This window comes from Xenopus laevis, chromosome 4L, assembly GCF_017654675.1.
Source record: "Xenopus laevis strain J_2021 chromosome 4L, Xenopus_laevis_v10.1, whole genome shotgun sequence".
Classification (NCBI taxonomy): domain Eukaryota; kingdom Metazoa; phylum Chordata; class Amphibia; order Anura; family Pipidae; genus Xenopus; species Xenopus laevis.
This window is the reverse complement of record NC_054377.1, coordinates 9,797,634-9,812,820: the sequence shown is the minus strand read 5'-3', so window position 1 is coordinate 9,812,820 and position 15,187 is coordinate 9,797,634. Positions and strand designations below refer to the sequence as shown.

The following is a 15,187-nucleotide window of genomic DNA, read 5'->3' as shown; positions in this document are numbered from 1 at the left end:
TGAGCAGAATCTCTGGGTTTCATTACAGGCAGCTGTTAGAATTGATAGAATAGTTGCTGATACTCCAGAGATGCTGCTGAGAAATGGATCAACTTAGGGGTACATTTATCAAAGAGTGAAGTTCCGCCACTAGAGTGAAATTCCGCAGCTCTCAATTCATTTCTATGGGATTTTGAAAGGCGTATTTATCAATGGGTGAAAGTGAAAGTTCACCCTTTGATAAATACGCCTATAAAAATCCCATGGAAATGAATGGAGAGTGGCGTAATTCACTCTAGTGGCGGAACTTCACTATTAACTTCACTCGTTGATAAATATACCCCTAAATGTTGCAAAATTGTAACAGTTCAAATCTGCACCTGAATTACTGAGCTGCCAGACTCAAACACCAGAGACAGGAAAAATTCAACTTTAAACTTAGATTTTGGGAAAAACCATAAAAAAATTAAAAGATAATTGAAAAAAAAGTCTTTATTTCTGGCGTTTGGGGAGACTGGTCGCCGCAAAAACGAGACGATTAGTCGCCAGGCGACCAAATCTCCCCAAAAGGCCCAGTGTGGCCTTACCCTAAATGAGAGAAAGCATCACTATCCCTTTAAGAGGATTTATCATGCTCCGAGTGTGTATTAGGTCACAGATCACAGCAGATCAGCATTATTCACAACAGCCATAAGCGGGGGTCGGCCCAAAACAAATAAAACAACATTGTTCCATTCATTTAGGCTGACCCCCCCCCCCCCCCAAATAACTACAGAGCTGCTGCTCCTATTCATTTCCAACCATCTGATCACCAGGATTGGCGGAATATAAATCAAAACGGCCTCCGACTTGCTATTCAGATTATTAAAAACAATGGACTTGGAAGTGGGGGGCTGTAAATTTAAGTGCAACACTACAGGGAGCAAAGTCACACCCCTTAGGGCTCACTTTACAAGAGCTCAATGGGATTGTTTTGCCTCCATTAAAGGAACAGTTCAGTGCAAAATATAAAAACTAAATAGATAGGCTGTGCAAAATAAATAATGTTTCTAATATAGTTAGTTAGTCAAAAATGTAATGTATAAAGGCTGTAGTGATTGGATGTGTAACATAATAGCCAGAACACTACTTCCTGCTTTGCAGCTCTCTAACTCTGAGTTAGTCAGTGACTATAAGGGGGCAGGCCCGGATTTGTGAGGAAGCCACCAAGTCCCAGGCCGGCAAGATTTTGGGGGGGGCGGCATGCTGCCCAAGCACACCCACATTGATTCAGAGACACTGGGGATGATACAATAGATTTTTAAATCTCCTGTGCACCAATTCCCATAGCTCCAGTCCCAATGATGAAAATTTGATCGAATAAAAGGGAGAGATGGGGAGACAAACGACAGCGGGTGTAGGGGTGCCGATGTGTAATTCCAGCCCTGTAAGGGGGGCTCATGGGACATAACTGTTCAGTGAGTTTACAATTGATCCTCAGCATTCAGCTCAGATTCAAAAGCAACAGTTATGACCCATGTGGCACCCCCTCAAGTCACTGATTGGTTACTGCCTAATTGTCACTGATTGATTACTGCCTGGTAACCAATCAGTGGAAACCAAAAGAGCTGCAAAGCAGGAAGTAGTGTTCTGGCTATTATATTAGACATCCAGTCACTCCAGCCTTTATACATTACATTTTTGCCTAACTAACTATATTAGAAACATTTTTAATTGTGCACAGCCTATTTACCCAGTTTTTTTTATACTGAACTGCTGTATTTATCAAAGGATGAACGTTCACTCATCCTTTGAAGAGAGGTGGAATTTCACTCTAGAGGACTGCGGTGATCTCTAACTTCACTCTTTGATAAACATTGCTTTCTGGGTAACGGGTTTCTCCTATACATGTACATTTTCCATGGCAGTGTACTTGCTTAAAGGGGTGGTTCGCCTTTAAGGTTAACTTTTAGTATGATATGGAATGGCTAATTCTAAGCAACTTTTCAATTGGTCTTCATTATTTATTTATTTTTATAGTTTTATAGTTTTTATAGTTTGTCTTTTTCTTCTCTTTGCAGCTTTCTAACTGACCGCATCTAAAAAACAAATGCTCTGTAAAGGTGGCCATAGACGAAAAGATCCGCTCGTTTGGCGACATCGCCAAACGAGCCGATCTTTCCCCGATATGCCACTAACGGGCATGGCTATATAGGGGGTAATCTGAATGTTAGGCCCTATGGCCGAACGATCAGATTACGATGAGAGCACAATGGGCTCCAGCGGGATCGGTCGGGACAAAATCAAACCAGTCCGATAGACCAAACGACCGATCTCCGCCGGACGAAAAATGTCGGGACTCTCCACACACGGTCCGAAAATTGTCCGATAGGATCTTTGCGTCTATGGCCACCTTAAGGCTATAAATGTGTTGTTATTGCTACTTTTTATTACTCATCTTTCTATTCAGGCCTTTCCTATTCATATTCCAGTCTCTTATTCAAATCAATGCATGGTTGCTAGGGGAGTTTGGACCCTAGCAACCAGATTACTGAAAGTGCAAACTGGAAAGCTGGTGAATAAAAAGCTAAGTAACTCAAAATCCTTACATAATAAAAAAATAAAAACCAATTGCAAATTGTCTCAGAATATCACTATCTATGGCATACTAAAAGTTAATTTAAAGGTGAACAACCCCTTTAAGGTGGAAGACCTTTTAACAAAAGTACACCCTACATCTGTAAAGTCGGGGCACCCTTGCATGAAGCAGTTTTTCTAATACCAGCATGGAGTCTTGCAGTACAGAGTAGGGATACATTGAATCCAGAATTGGTTTGGGATTCGGTCTTTTTCAGCAGGATTTGGATTCGGCCGAATCCTTCTGCCCGGCCAAACCGAATCCTAATTTGTAGATGCAAATTAGGGACGGGGAGGGAAATCACATGTTCGTTTTGTCACAAAACAAGGAAGTAAAAAATGTTCTCCCCTTCCCATATGCAAATTAGGATTCAGATATTCAGCTGAATCTTTTGTGAAGCATTCGGGGGTTCGTCCGAATCCAAAATAGTGGACTCGCTGCATCCCTAGTACAGAGCCAAATGACAAGTGGTTATTCCAGAGTTTTCTAGCCGCTCCTGATACTGCTTAGTCCATTAAAAAAAGAGCCATAGGCCAGATGCGAGTGTCACAGAACATTAAATGTCATTTTAGTCAGTCAGGTAAGTGGCGGCCAAATAACTGATCAAAATCGCTTAGATTTGCACAAGCCATTGATTGCCGAGAAAAGGAAGGAAAAAAGCCACATTTAAACATTTAAACAACACCGTATAATATGTAAATAGAGATAATAAAACGGGGTGTATTAAGGGAAGAGGGCTAGCCGCTGAAGCAGACAAACTGCCAACTGCAACAGAATTTTGTAAATAGCAATACAAACAACGTCATGCCTGTCTTAATATTCCTAAATTGTGAATCAAGAGTAAGGCATGCCACGTAACTCCGAATAACTGAACGTGACACATTTTACGCACATCATCGCTAGCCTCCATATGGCACATTTTTACTGCTGAACAAGTGTCATTTACATAATGATACATTTTACACCGCTGGGCAAAGCAAACACGTCTGTAGTCATGAGAGAGCTCTCGTTCAGCCTTTAGATTGTAAGCTCTTGTGAGAAAGGCCCTCTAAATGTATGGGGGGAGGGCAGACTTTGCAGCTGGGGGCCCCCCAGTCCAGCACGGGTGCCGGGTCACCTACATGTCTGCAAATATCTATGGGAACTTTAATACTATGATTCCTGATATTCAGGTCACCGACATGAAACAAATCACAGGCAAACAACTGGTTAAACATGTAGCAAAAATAAAAGTGACATACATTCCATAAATTGTATTTTTCCAGAACAAAAAAACCCTATCCCTTGCTTAGAATTGGCCATTATGCAACATACTAAGGGACAGATTTATCAAGGGTCGAGGTGAGTTTTCGAATTTCGAGCTATTTTTTTGTGTACTTCGACTAGGGAATAGTCCAAATTCAATTCAAACTTGAAAAAAATTAAAAAATTAGAATATCGAAATTTATCATGTACTGTCTCTTTAAAAATTCGACTTCGACCATTCGCCATCTAAAACCTGCTGAATTGCTGTTTTAGCCTGTGGGGGACCTCCTAGAACCCATTTGGAGTCAACTGGTGTACTTTGAAAAATCAAAGTTTTTTGGGAAAAACTTTGAAACAAATTAGATCGAATGTGCTATTCCTTCGATTCGTACGATTCGAATTCGGCCAAATACGGACCTATCCGTTCAAAAACGGACCTATTCAAAAAAAAACTTCGACTTAATTTCGGATGGTCTTTTTGAATTTGAATTTCGACATTTTTTCAATTTGAAATTAGACCCTTGATAAATACACCCCTAAATGTATGGGGGGGTGCAGAGAGGACTTTGCAGCTGGGGGGCCCCCAGTCTAACGCTGGTGCCGGGTCACCTACAGGTCTGCAAATATCTATGGGAACTTTAATACGATTATTCCTGATATTCAGGTCACCGACATGAAACAAATCACAGGCAAACAACTGGTTAAATATGTAGCAAAAATAAAAGTAACATATATTTCATAAATTGTATTTTTCCCCTGAACAAAAAACCCTATCCCTTGCTTAGAATTGGCCATTCTGTAACATACTAAAAGTTAAGTTAAAGGACCAGTAACATAAATTTTTTTTAAAAAAAAAAGTTTATTTGTAACGAAAAAAAAATAAAAAACACTGACAATTGCGCTCCTCTTCAGAAACGGCGACAGGGCGACGATCCATCGTGTGGTGCTCGAAATCAAGCACCGCACAATGGATCGTCGCCCTGTCGCCGTTTCTGAAGAGGAGCGCATGCAAAATGTTTATGTTACTGGTCCTTTAAATGTGAACCACCCAAAGCTGCAGGAATACAATTTTTTTAAAATTTGCCATGTAAAGGGGTGGTTCACCTTTAAGACAACTTTTAGTATGTTATAGAAGGACCAAAGCTAAGCAACTTTTCAATTTGTTTTCATTATTTATTTTTTTATAGTTTTATAGTGATGTGTCTTTTTCTTCTGACTCTTTGCAGCTTTCAAATGGGTGTCGCTGACCCCCTTCTAAAAAACAAATCCTCTGTAAGGCTACAAATATATTGCTACTTGGTATTCCTGATCTTTCTATTCAGGCCTCTCCTATTCATATTCCAGTCTCTTATTCAAATCAGTGCATGGTTGCTAGGGGAATTTGCTCCCTAGCAACCAGATTGCTTAAAATGCAAATTGAAGAGCTGATGAATAAAAAGCTAAATAACTAAAAAAAAGACACAAATAATAAAAAATGAAAACCAATTGCAAATTGTCTCAGAATATCCCTCTCTACATCATACTAAAAGTTATCTCAGAGGTGAACAACCCATTTAATCTTATTACAACATATGATAAGATTCTTCGGGGTGACAATCTCCCCGAACTGCCTTCCCCCTGCCCTCCACCGACTAAAATGAAAATCACCTGCGGCAATTCACACGCGCCGCTTCGTTTTCCGAAGTTTCCTCATGAGGCAACTTCGGGCGACCTCGGAAAACGAAGCACCGCGAGTGCCATCCCGCAGGAGATTTTTCATTCTAGCAGTCGGAAGACAGGGGGAAGCAGTTTGGGGAGATTAGTCGCCCAAAAGAAGAGGTGATTAGTCACCGGGCGACCAAGTCTTCCCAAATCTCCCAGTGTGACCTTACCCTAAAAAAAGCAAATAAAGAGTTAAGGTGGCCACGCCCGTTTTAGTGGTCACACCCCCTAATTACCATGTTCATTTTGCAAAATTTGGCAGTTTATGAAAGTTTGAACACATTTCTGTGGTTTTTATGGTATTACAGTTCTGCTAATGAAGGTGAATTGCCCTTTAAGCTGCAAGTCCCAGTTTCCCCAGGAGACCTGCTTATCTGAAATTGTTAGAATTGTTTCTTTGCTGATCTTAAATTGTTACAAATGTATCTAAGTGCACCTGCCACATATTCTGGGCTCTCTGCCAAAAGCCAATTAAGTTAGAAACTTTGTTTCTTTTTCTGGCTGTTCAGTGCAGTAGATCAAAGAGAAAGTCGGGACATTTCAGTAACAATCCGGGACTGCGGGCTGAGCTGTCAAATTTGGGACTTTCCCGCGAAAAATGACACCCGTTGGGAGGTATTCGTTAGGTATCTGGCCAAAAATCGTTAGATCAATGATCAATCAGGTAGGTTTGATTTTCCCTTGCTTTTGAGGACCGCATCAGCAAGTTGAGCTTAGTCATTTCTGTCACTTGACTCACTAAACTTGTGTATTATAATAAATAAAGTACCCCCTGTTGCAAAATAGGAGGATATTAGAAGTAACCTCGGAGTTCCATAACCTGTATAAACACTTGTGCTTTTACATGGTCATGAAACTCCTCTGTATCTTATAATACAGTTATAGGATCCCTTATCCTGAAACCCATTGTCCAGAAAGCTCCGAATGACGGAAAGGCTGTCTCGTATAGACTCCATTTTATCCAAATAATCCAAAATTTGTAACAAATTTGTTAATGTGTAACAATAAAAAACAGTAGCTTGTACTTGATCCAAACTAATTATGATGAATCCTTATTGGAAGCAAAACCAGCCTGTTGGGTTTATTTAATGTTTACATGATTTTCTACTAGACTTAAAGGAGAAACAAACCCGTAACGAAAGTCGCGAAAATTTCTGAAAAATGTTGTGACTTTTGGCGCATGCGCAGTTGTTTGGGACTGGAAAATTACTCCAACTGCGCATGTGCCGAAAATGATGGTCTGCGTCGGAAGTTTAACGAAGAAAAGAAGATGGCTGACGTGAACTGCGGGGGATAGAATATGCACCGAGGCGTAAGTAAAAAGTTAGGGGCATTTGCCCCAGGTACCACCTAGGCTGGGGGGGGGAGGAGGGTTTACAAAGGGTAGGGTTTTTTTATGTTACGGGTTTGTTTCTCCTTTAAGGGATAAAGATCCATCCGTTATCCGGAAAACCCCAGGTCCCGAGCATTCTGGATAACAGGTCCCATACCCATATCCTTATATTTAACAATAGGAAGTACTTTATTCCCTATATATAGTTCAGTTATTAAATAAGTCCCGGAAAAAACTCCCCTGCCATCTGTCTTTTCTAACACCATCGGGGTCGGAGTGTACACAAATACATCGATAACACTTTGTAAAGCTTTGCCGTGTACATAAAGTTGCCTGTTAGTTTAATGATAAAGCATATGATTCAGGGAACACAATAAAAGAATATATATATATATATATATATATATATATATATATATATATATATATATATATATATATATATTTCCACCTCTGCTGAAGTAAACAATCCGTAAGTAAACCAACACTCTCTCCACTTTAGTCTTAAAAAAAAAAAAAAGGGCCCAAAATCAACAAATGTGATGCAGAGAACAAAAAAAAAAATCTCTATTCTAATAGATTTCGGTCTCACAAAAGGCAGCAGCATCCTTTATAAGTTGCTATAAAGAAAGCAGGGGGAAAGGCAGGCCCTCTCTGGAACAAAGGCTCTGAAAACACAAGTCTCTCCCCCAGCAGTGCAAACTGTGTCCTCTTCAAACCCCTGTAAAGTGCAAGGGGGTGGGGAAAGAGTGTGGCGCGCACTTTGCTTAGTGCTGGTATGGCAGCTGTGCTTACAGAAAAGCCACGTGAAGACAATAACGGCCTTTGCAGGAGGACGGGATAAGGAGCACACAATATGAACGAGACAGGTGCAACTAGATGGATCGGCCGTGTCATGGCTTTAAAATGCACAAAGTATTGTAGGAATCGGGCACGGATAAAAATGAGAGAATCTACTATGAAGGGAACAAGAGAGAACTGCACTACTTAAAGGAGAACTAAACCCTAAAAACGAATAGGGCTAAAAATGCCATATTTGATATAGTGAACTTATTGCACGAGGCTAAAGTTTCAGCTTGTGAATAGCAGCAATGATCCAGGACTTCAAACTTGTCACAGGGGGTCACCATCTTGGAAAGTGTCTGTGACACTCACATGCTCAGTGGGCTCTGATTGGCTGTTGAGAAGCTAAGCTTAGGGCTCGTCACTAATTATCCAGCAGAAAATCACCTTCCCTGGCTGTAATATAAGCTGATGCTACAGGTTTGCTGATTATTCAATTCTGATGCTAATTGCACTGGTTTCTGTGCTGCCATGTAGTAATTATCTGTATTAATTACTAATCAGCCTTATATTGTGACATTTCTATTCTATGTGTACTGTATATTGTGAGTGGGTCCCTAAGCTCAGTAAGTGACAGCAGTACAGAGCATGTGCAGTGAATCAGCAGAAAAGAAGATGGGGAGCTACTGGGGCATCTTTGGAGACACAGATCTTTACTGCTAAAGGGCTGTGGTTGCCTTGGGCTGGTACAGAAGCACAAAACATCATGTACAACATTTTTAGCTACTTCTTTAGTTTAACTTTCCTTGTCCTTTAAGGGGTTATTTACTAAACCTGGAATTTATCTGGTCGGGCTTTTTGGGGCAAAAACTGGAATTTTTCATGGAGAAAAAAACAAAAAAAAAAACTCGATTTATTGTACCCCAATGCTGCTAAAAAAGCCCGGATCCAAAAAATCCGCCATCTCAGACCTGTCAAGGCCCTGTATAAGTCAATGGAAGAAGCACCAATCTCAATTTGTGGTTTGTTCAAAAAACCCAAAAATTCAGGGCTCTTCAGACAAAAAAAATTTAGCAATTCAGGGGGAAAAGTCTGAAAAAACGGATTCGGGTTTTTTCACTATTTCATCTGTTTTTTTCCCAAGCCAATTAATTTGTGTTTTTCTATTAATAAAGAAGGTCAAATCGGGCATGGGAGTTCGGTCGTGGTTTGATTTTTTTAAAATAAAATAGGAAATAAATTTGAGTTTAGAAAATAAATCCCTTAGTCTCAAAGTATAAACATGTATTCTGTGTGTGTACATTTCACACATGTAGCCTCACTATATATATATATATATATATATATATATATATATATATATATATATACACACACACACAAACACACACACATGTATACAGAATACAGAAACCAATCCTTGAATGTAATTCCAAAACAGAAATTAAATATATATTGATCTTTTAAAAAAACCATTACAGTGTGACATCTTAGCAAAAAGGTGTACTGTAAGTAATTGAAAAAATGAGAAATGCAATTACATTTTTGTCAAACCAAATGTGTGTGAAACTGCAAGTTGCTTGATGACCTTAGTCTTACTAGTGCGGTCCTAGCAATATTTGAATATTTCAAATAGAAAAATAGAAATGCAGCTTGATGAAATAAGGAAAATAGATAGATAGATAGATAGATAGATAGATAGATAGATAGATAGATAGATAGATAGATAGATAGATAGATAGATAATTAGATGGATAGATAGATAATTAGATGCATAGATAGATAGATAGATAGATAGATGATAGATAGATAGATAATTAGATAGATGGATAGATGATAGATAGATGATAGATAGATAGATAGATAGATAGATAGATAGATAGATAGATAGATAGATAGATAGATAAATAGATGATAAATAGATGATTAGATAGATAGATGATAAAGAGATGATAAAGAGATGAGATAGATAGATAGATAGATAGATAGATAGATAGATAGATAGGCAAGCATTATTTGTGTGAACAATGCAATGAATTATTATTTAAGAGTTAGTTAAGATATAATATGTATTATCATATATTAAGTTACTTAAGTTATAATTAATCCTTATTGGAGGCAAAACAAAGTATGGATGCACTGAATCCACTACTTGGGATTTGGCCGAATCGCAGAATGCTTCATGAAAGATTCGGCCGAATACCGAACCTAATTTGCATACGATTTCCCCCCCCTTTCCCTTCCCGCTCCAAATTTGAATATGCAAATTAGGATTCTGTATGGCCAGGAACAAGGATTCGGCCAAATCTGAATCCTGCTGAAAAAGGCCAAATCCTAGCCGAAGCACAAACCGAATCCTGGGTTCGGTGGATCCCTCATTTAAACAAATATTCACACACTTTTCAGTTAATTTGCACAAGCCCAACATACCCCTCAACTGTCCCGTTTTTCGCGGGACAGTCCAGATTTTGACAGCTCAACCCGCAGTCCTGAATTGTCCTGACTTTCTCTTTGTATCTTTTTCTGGACATCAATGCATAAGATCAAAGTTTCTAAAACTGAATTGGCTTTTGGCAGAAAGTTCAGAATGTGTGTCAGGTGCACTTTAGATACATTTGTAACAATTTAAGATAAGCAAAGAAACAATTGTAACAATTTAAGATAAGCAGGTCTATTGGGGAAACTGTGACTTGCAGGTTAAAGGGCAATTTATCTTCATTAGCAAAACAGTAATAACTGAACAAAAACACAGGAATGTGTTCAAACTCTCATAACCTGCCAAATTTTGTAAAACGAATGAGGCAATTAGGGGGTGTGGACACCAAAATGGGAGTGGTCAGCGCCGCAAATCTTTTTGTCCCTCTTTCTATTTCCAAAATGTTGGGAGGTATGAGCACAATGTTTTGTGACCTGTAACAATAATAAAATACATATGCACTGCCTACACAACACGCAGTTTTATACTACACACCGATTTAGTTTAGTTTAATAGACCCGCACCGACCCACCCCGTCGATGACATCACAAAAGGGGTGGGGCAGGCGCAAGTGTATAAAACAGGAAGTGACACATGCTGAACAAATCAAACCAAATACATTGTAGGACTACGATAACACACAGATCCGAGCGTTTATAGGGACGACCAGGAAAAACTAAAATACAATTAGGGGCACTCACAACTGCAGCTACAACACACACACACAAAACAAAAATGGCCGGCGTGCAACGGCCGTTAATTACGGTGATAAATATGACATTTTGGAATATTCATTTTGAAATTAGAAAAAAAATAAATAAATAAGCGATCACCTTTGCAGTTTCTAACTGCCTTTGTTTTACACTGGAGAGATGTAACACACTTTAGCACAGATAGAATAATACAATCATGACAGACAAGCGATATCTCTGGTAATTGCTTTACAGTTACTCACCATATGTTAAGTAAATTATCCCTACCAAGTTCAACATTAATTAAACACACACAGGACGACTGTGGAGACGCATACTTCACGGTTAAACAAAATGTTGTTGCTTCTTTGTTATTTTGTGCAGGACCTCTGCCCCCTGCCAATTAATAACGACTATTTCCAGGATCAGCAACTGCTTATAGGGTTGGGGAGCCCTAAAAACACGTGGGGGCAGAATTGAAAAATCTAAATAATTTTTATGGTCAAAACTCTCAAATTCGAATTGTCCAAACTCGATCCGAGTTTTAATTTGAATTTCCAGATTTATCATACTCTGGCCCTTTAAAAACTCGAATTTGACTAATCGCCACCTAAAAACTTCATGTATAAGTCAATGGGAGAGGTCCAGGCATCAATTTGGACATGTTACTCGCCTTCCTGACGTTTGAGTTTGTTTTCTGAGAAAAAAGCTGAATTCGATTCGAGTTTTCAAGTGGGTAAAATTTGTGTGAGGTTTAAATATTCAAATTTTTTACAAAATAACCCCCCAATCAAATTTAGAGTATATCAGAATTTAAAGGAGTTTAAAAAAACAGTTCCTACATTGACATTTATAGGTGTGATTGAATTAAAGGGATTTAGTCATGATTTTTATGATGTACTCTTTGTTTCTAAATGACACCGTTTACACTGCAAATAATTCACTCTACAATATAAAATTTCATTCCTGAACCAGCAAGTGTATTTTTTAGTTGTAATATTGGTGTGTAGGTGCATCTCCAGATATTTTGTCTGGTCATGTGCTTTCAGAAAGAGTCAGCACTTTAGGATGGAACTGCTTTCTGACAGGCTGTTATTTCTCCTACTCAATGTAACTGAATGTGTCTCAGTGGGACCTGGATTTTACTATTGAGTGTTGTTCTTAGATCTACCAGGCAGCTGTTATCTTGTGTTAGGGAGCTGTTATGTGGTTACCTTCCCATTGTTCTGTTGTTAGGCTGCTGGGGGGGTGATATCACTCCAACTTGCAGTACAGCAGTAAAGAGTGACTGAAGTTTATCAGAGCACAAGTCACATGACTGGGGGCAGCTGGGAAACTGGCAATATGTTTAGTCCCATGTCAGATTTTAAAATTAAATATAAAAAGAAAATCAGTTTGCTCTTTTGAAAAAATAATTTTTTCTCATGACAGTACCTTTAAACATCTCCTGCAAGCACCAGCAAACATATTATAAGGGATAATGTATCCCCTACTGTAAATCATAAGGATATTAGAAGTCACTGAGGGGTTGTTCTGTGACCATATAAAGGCACAAGGCTGCAGGCTGAGTTATACAGGGAACTCTGAGTATCACTCATGTATTATAAGGGATAATGTACCCCCTACTGTAAATCATAAGGATATTAGAAGTCACTGAGGGGTTGTTCTGTGACCATATAAAGGCACAAGGCTGCAGGCTGAGTTATACAGGGAACTCTGAGTATCACTCATGTATTATAAGGGATAATGTACCCCCTACTGTAAATGATAAGGATATTAGAAGTCACTGAGGGGTTGTTCTTTGACCATATAAAGGCACAAGGCTGCAGGCTGAGTTATACAGGGAACTCTGAGTATCACTCATGTATTATAAGGGATAATGTACCCCCTACTGTAAATGATAAGGATATTAGAAGTCACTGAGGGGTTGTTCTTTGACCATATAAAGGCACAAGGCTGCAGGCTGAGTCATACAGGGAACTCTGAGTATCACTCATGTATTATAAGGGATAATGTACCCCCTACTGTAAATGATAAGGATATTAGAAGTCACTGAGGGGTTGTTCTTTGACCATATAAAGGCACAAGGCTGCAGGCTGAGTCATACAGGGAACTCTGAGTATCACTCATGTATTATAAGGGATAATGTACCCCCCTACTGTAAATGATAAGGATATTAGAAGTCACTGAGGGGTTCTGTGACCATATAAAGGCACAAGGCTGCAGGCTGAGTTATACAGGGAACTCTGAGTATCACTCATGTATTATAAGGGATAATGTACCCCCTACTGTAAATGATAAGGATATTAGAAGTCACTGAGGGGTTCTGTGACCATATAAAGGCACAAGGCTGCAGGCTGAATTATACAGGGAACTCTGAGTATCACTCATGTATTATGCTTGTATACATGTCACGGAATGCAAACCTTTAATATCACCATAATTTACAACAGGAGGTATATATATATATATATATATATATATATATATATATATATATATATATATATATATATATATATATATATACATACATATATTGTATCCTTAAAGAGCAACCAATGTGCACAAGATTTATTCTAACTGCATTGTATACATTTAACTAAATAATAAATATTAATAAATAATAATAATAATAATAATAAACACTGCTAAGAACGCAAACATGAACTAAGAAAGTCTAAAGTAATCATAGTACACCCGTGTATGGACGGACACCTTATGTCAATGAACTAACTTGCTGCACCCTACTTACTGAGGTTGTGTGTTTGTTTGTGCCAATCTTAGTAACTCAGTGTCTCCCACAAACCCAAGCCTGAATAACTTTAGTACAATGTATCTCACCGCTCAAAGTTTTTAAAAGAGACGGAAAGGCAATTTACACTGGGGGTGCCTAACTTTAGGCACCCACTACCCCGGGCCTGTGCAGATTTCTGTAGCTGTAAGAAGTTGGTAGAAGTTTTTAAAGAGACAGTACTGGTCGAATAGTCGAACGATTTTTAGTTTGAATCGTTCGTCTCATAGTCGAAGGTCGAAGTAGCCAATTCGATGGTCGAAGTAGCCAAAAAAATACTTCGAAATTCGAAGTATTTTTCCTTCTAATCCTTCACTCGAGCTAAGTTAATGTGCCCCTAAGTGTAATTTGCCTTTCGTTCTCCTTTAAGGCCCACTGCCACAGTGTGTGTGTTTGTCAGAAACACAGTACTAAACACATACACACAGCCTCACTAACTATAACACCATTTCAAACTGTGCCCTCCAAACAGTAAATAATTTCAGGGCTCCCCTCCACCAAACCCAGTATCGTCCATGCCTATACCATTTGATGACACAGGTTTTCGAGGTCCTTTCCGACCTCCAGTCTCCTCATATTGCTCCACTGATTGTAATGGTTTGCCACAATCACTGAAATATTGTGTTGGCGTCACACAAACAACTTTGGACGACTTCGGAAAACGAAGCACCGCGTGTGCTTTAGTGAAGGCGACTTTTCATTACAGCGGACAGGAAGACAATCGAAGGCTGTTTGGGGAGATTGTCTACCAGAAGAAGAGGCGATTAAATCTCCCCGAATCTGCCCATGTGTCACAAGCCTAAAGGTCCCCATACATGGATAGATCCGCTCGTTTGGCGATGTCGCCAAACGAGCGGATCTCCCTCCGATATGCCCACCTTGAGGTGGGCAATATCGGGCAGATCCGATCGTTGGGCCCTAGGGTCTAGCATTCTCAAACGGGCGGTCGGATCGCGGGACCGCATCAACGAACAGATGCGGCCGCGATCCGACGGGATTTTTAAACCCATCCGATCGAGATCTGGCCGACTTTCGGCCAGATCTCGATCGGGGAAGCCCGTCGGGGGCCCCCATACACGGGCCAATAAGCTGCCGACACGGTCTGTCGGCAGCTTTTATCGGCCCGTGTATGGCCACCTTTACAGACAGAAGTGTGGAAGCAAAAGACAGAACTCTGTCTGTTAATTGGCTCATGTGACCTAACAAGTAGTGTTTGTGTGCACCGTGAATCATATGATCCCAGGGGGACGGCCCTTATTTTTTTAAAATGGCAATTTTCTATTTATGATTACCCAATGGCACATACTATTAGAAAAGTATATTATTATGATAATGGTTTGTTTACATGAAGCAGTGTTTTACATATGAGCGGTTTTATGCAATATCTTTTTATAGAGACCTACATTGTTTGGGGGAGTATAGTTTTCCTTTAATTGTTAACTTTTTTTTTACTCCACAACTCAACATTCATATAGAATTACTACACCGTTTCATAAATACAAATGATTTAGCACTGCATTCTGTTTTGTCAAAGCAGTTATCGGGTAAATCGTTACACACTTAATAC

The 15,187-nt window shown here is 39.3% G+C and overlaps 1 protein-coding gene across 7 annotated transcripts in view; it reads right to left on the bottom strand.

Annotated features, from left to right (window-relative positions):
- Positions 1–15,187, bottom strand: part of phf21a.L (PHD finger protein 21A L homeolog) — a 100,345-nt gene that overhangs the window by 81,639 nt on the left and 3,519 nt on the right. For 6 of the 7 annotated variants that reach the window (XM_041589811.1, XM_041589809.1, XM_041589810.1 and 3 more), the window contains exon 2: positions 5,909–5,911. The exons of the other annotated variant lie outside the window; for it this stretch is intronic. The gene's annotated coding sequence lies outside the window, so the exon portion shown is untranslated. The remainder of the gene's footprint in view (positions 1–5,908; positions 5,912–15,187) is intronic. 7 annotated transcript variants of the gene reach the window in all.